Source organism: Chenopodium album, chromosome 9 (assembly GCF_948465745.1).
Source record: "Chenopodium album chromosome 9, dcCheAlbu1.1, whole genome shotgun sequence".
In the NCBI taxonomy this organism is placed as follows: domain Eukaryota; kingdom Viridiplantae; phylum Streptophyta; class Magnoliopsida; order Caryophyllales; family Amaranthaceae; genus Chenopodium; species Chenopodium album.
Genome location: NC_137842.1, coordinates 10,301,909 through 10,307,699, shown reverse-complemented (window position 1 = coordinate 10,307,699; position 5,791 = coordinate 10,301,909). Strand labels below are relative to the sequence as shown.

At 31.1% G+C, this 5,791-nt stretch overlaps 1 long non-coding RNA gene across 1 annotated transcript; it reads left to right on the top strand.

Annotated features, from left to right (window-relative positions):
• The first annotated feature begins 2,636 nt into the window (after positions 1–2,636).
• Positions 2,637–4,082, top strand: LOC145559540 (uncharacterized). The gene is made up of 2 exons (XR_014092755.1): positions 2,637–2,674; positions 3,840–4,082. It is a non-coding gene; the product is annotated as an uncharacterized LOC145559540 (long non-coding RNA).
• Positions 4,083–5,791: the final 1,709 nt, after the last annotated feature.

The following is a 5,791-nucleotide window of genomic DNA, read 5'->3' as shown; positions in this document are numbered from 1 at the left end:
AAGGCATACATCATCAACATCATCAAGTAGTCTTTCATGTTGCCATGCATTAGCAAGCTTAATTGAACTTTAATTTGAGAATCATAATGATGAATCATAATTTGAGAAGCCAAAATAATACACAAGGTACATATACGGTAAAAGTTAATTTGTAAAAATTAAATAAAATTGAAACTATATAAAAAAAAAAAACAAAGAAGATAAAAATAATGTTGGTTGCACAAACTAACTTGACTTGAAAGATTAGCAAAGGGTGCATTGGTGTGAGAGAAGAGCACACGCGTACTTAGAAATGATAGTTTGTAATTATAGCCATCGGTGGACATAATTGATCACTAACTATAGTGTTTTACTTATGTATCATGAATATACAATGTGATACTCAAGTATATCATAACATACAAATATTTTTGGCAACCGTACACCAAGTGTACAATAATCCGTACATCAAGTGTACAATAAATTTTTTTTACGTCACCTCATTTTTGGAATAATAATTAACAAAATTAGGGTAACTCCATAATTTTTAACTTTTAAATTGTTATTTTTGTTAAAAAATCTATATTTATTATTATTAAAACTCATGGGATTAACATGCTAACGTCATGTGTACCCTTATTATTATTTGGTGCCACATGTGCGCCATGTATCATCCTATGTGTAACACCCATCTCTCATCACCGCATTGAAATGTAATAACGTGTAACTAAATTAAAAAGTCTTCATTAGTGTAGACACCTAAAAATGTCTCCCCAAAATCAAACCCGATGATGAACAACATTTCACCGTCATTATTGGTCGGGTTGAGTATTTACCTTTGGAGTTCTTAATCCACATTTCCATTCAATACATTTCATAAACCAATCCAATTCCTATATAGCTCATTTCCCTAAACCGTAACTTACTTTTCACTTTTCGTTCCACATCAAAAAACCGAGAGAAACTGATTTTGTGACCCTATAATTTTGATACAATTATTATTTGGTTGGATAGGCCTTGAAATAAGCTTTCCAAAAATATATCATAAGCCCGATTCTGATTTAAAACGAAGAAGATATGAGCAAAATACTAAACTCGGCCCAAAACCAACACCCTTTCACTAAAACGGCCATATCTTAAAATCTACAAATGATTTTGACTTGATTCTAATTGGGTTGTAAAGAAGACTTGATAAGCTTTCCAATGATGTATTATATGCCTTATTTTGAGTTACAGATCAAAAGTTATTGTAGTTTTAAAAACGTGTAAAAAAAAAACTAGAATTACCGCGCATCAGCTAAAATGTTGCGACGCGACAAAGGCTGACGTGGCACAGTGCATATTTCCATGACACGGTATTCTACACTGTGTCACGGTGCTTTTTTTTGTGTATTTTCCGCCGCATTTTGAAAAAAAGTACACTGTGACACTGTAATCCCCCATATTTTTAAATATATTATAAATGAAATTATATATTATTTATAATATTTATTTGTATTTTTTCGGAATTTAATTTCAAAAGTTTCAAATTATTTTTGGGGTTGATAAACGATTTTATTACAAAGAACTTTTTATGAACCTTCCTTCTATAATTTATGTCCAACAAACAAACCAAACCCAGTTTACTTTCTTAATTGACCCATTAATTTAATGAGGCCCAATATCCCTACTTACCCTACTACCCTCTCTCCTATAAATACCCCATACATCCCCAAAAATTTCCCCACACAAAATGTTAGTCTTATTTTCTTTCTCCTTTATTTTATTAATTTGTGTAATTATAATTATTGATTATGGGTTTTGATTTTATTGTTTGAAATTAATTTAATTAGTATCAAATTGTATTTTGATGATTAAACTTTATAATTTCAGATTTTATAAATGTTATAATTTTCAGATTTTGTAAATTTAATAACCTAGGGTTTTTAATCATTGAAAATCATGATTTTTGGGTTTTTATGAACAATTGATTTAGGGCTTTTATAGTAATGATGTTTTGAAATTTTGGTGATTATACTACTAATTAGTTTAACTTAATCCCAAATTATTTTGAACACGTAAATTCGTGTTTTAATGTTTAGATTTTGGTTCGTTAATATTAATCCCGTTTTAATCCCGATCAGGTTCTGAACTCATCCGATTTTGACAAAAAAGTAGTGTTTTCCATGTGGAAACAACGTTTTAAGAAAGATTCAGAACCTTTGGTAGTGAGCATCACCCTCTCGTGGCCAAATTCAGCCTCTAAATATGATTTTTGGGCAGTTTTTGATTTTTAACGAAGTTTTTTTTATGCTTAATGTTTATAATTAGTTTTGGGTTTTGATTTTATAGTATAAAGTTTATATTTTTAGTATCAAAATCATGTTTTTATGTTTTAAACTAATAATTTCAGATTATAATTGTTGTTATAATTTTCAGATTTTATATTAAAACCTAGGGTTTCAATTTATTTAAATTTGGATTTTAGGGTTCTTATGACTAATTAAATTGGGGCTTTTGTTCCTATTGGATTTCTATTGATTAATTAAGCATAAAAACATGTTTTTAATGAAGTTTTAAGGATCTTTAATCAAATTTATATTGCTGGAAATTTGGTTAAGTATTAATTTATTATTGTTGCTTGTTTTCTAGGAAGTGATTATTTCTTAGGAGACTTTAAGTGATTAAAAGTGGCACAAAGGATTGTTTATACGAGGTACGTACATGTCTACTTCGTTGTAAGTAGTATCATGTTTAGGTACCAAAGAAAAGAACTTAGTTTCATGATTAGAGAACACTTGGATGAAAATTGTTTGGTTATACATTTAATTAATTCATTTGCTTATGTTTATGAAACATGTTTTGGTGAATTGATTATGTTTGTATGGAATTATGGATGCAAACATGTTGAATTATATTGGATTAATTGTTTGTATGGAATGTTGATACAAGCATATTTTTATTGGATTGGTTTGTTAACCACATTTGGATTATTAAAGGATTGAAACTGAATGGTTTAAGTGGAATGAATTTATTAATTATTCCACAAGGTTGTTATTTATTTTATTACTCAATCATGAATTGTTAGTATGTTGAGTAAAGGTGGATTAAGCCGAAATGGCTAGGTGGGTTGACTATGTTCAACAATTTTGAATAATTTGGAAGTTTAATGGAATTAAAGGTCAACTTGTGATGTGATCACCATTGTCCTAAATAAGATTAAAAGTAAATTGATGTATGATTTTTATGTATGGTCTATTTGATTGAGTCGACTATTAATTAAAATTGTAATCACGTAAAGTGAAACATGGATGAGCAATAAAACTCTGGAAAGCGTGCACTTCTAGAGTATTGACAATTATGGGTTGGGGTACACGGTGGTAGCCTGTGGCTTTCCGAGGCTTGTTTGATCAACATGTCCTCTTCTCTTTTGGTATTTACATTTTTATTTTACAATGAAAGTTAGATGAGATCCTAGACTAACTTTGTGAGAATGGAGTCGCGCCCATTCTTGCATCGCGCTAAACTTTTATTTTAAATGGTCATTTGGGACCAAAATGATTTGGTGGATTGGACAACCTCGTCTATTGCTTACTCCAACTAAATTAATTAAATTAAATATAAAGAGTCAAGTGTTTGGAATTGATTAGCAAGTATGTTGAGTCGATTGAATTGTTTAAGTGTGGAGTCTTGATTAATGAATTTATATTGTATGTTTATTTACTTTAATTAGTTGAGCATGCTAGGCTTGGTACGTTGTAGCTTGTATGTACTCAGCTTTGCTGATTGCGTGCTTTTGTGTGTTTTCTTTTGGTCATGGCCTTCGCCTTTCAATGACCCTGTGATGATCCAATTATTACATTTGTATTATTGGGGAGCAGTATTGCACAGGTTAGCTTGATGATGTGAAGTTCGGGGATTTGACATACGCATTGTCAAGGGATTGGTGTGATTGAGAGTATTCGTTCTTTGTGTTGAACTTATTTATGTTTTACTATTTTAATTATGTTTTGGGATTTTGGAATATTGGTTTGGTTTTAATAAGGGCCTTTATGGTTCCAATTTGTAAGCTTTGACTTATTGGTTTTCTAAATTATATTATTTTAATATTTAAGTTGGATTTCCGCTACAATACTTTGATAAATCCTTAACGTTTTAACACGTGGCGGTAACATGCCAATGGTTCTCCTCTATTTTTATTTAAAGTAAGTGGTTTGGAAAAGGGAGAATTATTGGGGTGTTACAGACACGACGTCACGTGTCGTGCCACGGCGGACTTTGCCGCGTCACGACGTTTTCTGGCGTGCCACGATACCCATGCTGTGACACAGGAATTTCCCGTGTTTTCTCCGCGTAAACCTGAACTTGTTTTATCTTTTTTAGGGCTGTTATTTCACCGCAACGCGGTATTATGTCCCGGGTCACGGAAGACTTTGCCATGTCGCAACAACCTCTACCGTGTCACGGCGCCCCAAAACTAGGGTTTTATCTTTTTAGTGTTCCGTGTGTTCCCTCTACTCATTTTCTCTATGAATATCCCCCTCCTTTCTACAGTCCGGGGCATCAAATCATTTTCTCTTCCTCTCTTCTACACCAAAAAAATCATTCTCTTTTCTTTCTCTCTCTCTCTCTCTCTCTCTCTCTCTCTCTCTCTCTCTCTCTCATATTCTAAGCCTTAAACCTATATTCCTAACTACACCATTCCTTCCTTAAGCACTCCAAGGAGTTCATACAATACCCGAAGTTCTAAACTTAAATCAAGGCGTGAAAGGTATAATTAACTAAGGGTTTGGACCAAATCAACTCTACTTTTATTTAATTTAATTTCCATTTAATTTATATTTTATTGAAGTTACTAACAATTATTCATTATGTAGTAATTTTAAGGAAAGAACGTAATGTGAGTAATTAATTATTTTAATTACTTATTTTATTTTTATATTGCTAGTATCATGATTAGATTAATTTATATTTGATTTGACTAACATTATTATAGTTGAATTGCTTTCAATATTATTGTTGATTCTATTATTATTTATGATCACCATATTGCATGTTTAAAGGGAATATGTAATTGAAAATCATGACGACTAATAAGATAATTTGAATGACCAGTTTAGATTCCTTTTTAATCTTGCTGTTTAATCAAGTGATTACGATATTTTAGAATTATATGTTGCATTAATATTCAACCAATTTAGCCTAATGATAGTTTGGAGCAATTGAATATTTTGTTTAATTTGCATGCCTTTGAGATCACAAGATAACTTTCCACTATAAGAATCGAGTAAAGGCCAATACAAGTGAATGTGACTCTATGACTCACTTTGTACCATCATCCTTGATCCTCCTTTCGTGGTTTCGAACCATATGGAGTTAGTAATCTCATGGATTATGAATGGGGTGTAACCTTCACGGGTCAATTGTTGTTGCCTTTCGTTGTCCCTTTATCATGGTGGCTTTTTATGATCCATGAACGGTTTACAAGTTAGTTAAAAACTTGTTGGCGGCTCCCTACTTTCCTTGTCCCTAATCGTATTATGTCAATTCCCACTTCCTATGAGTGTCAAGCATATTCACAACATGCTTTAACGTAGGCACACTTCGAACAACGCCTACAATTAGTATAACTTTAATTCTCTATATTAATGATTTATTTACCTCAAAACTATTCATATGTATAACCTTCATATTTATATTTGACATTTTAATATAAATATTAATAATAAAAAAATAGTTTAAATTATTATATTTTCACTTACTCAATTATAATTGTTCAACATTAACCTTTTTTATTAATTTGGGAAATTCTCAATGGTGAACTCTAACTATT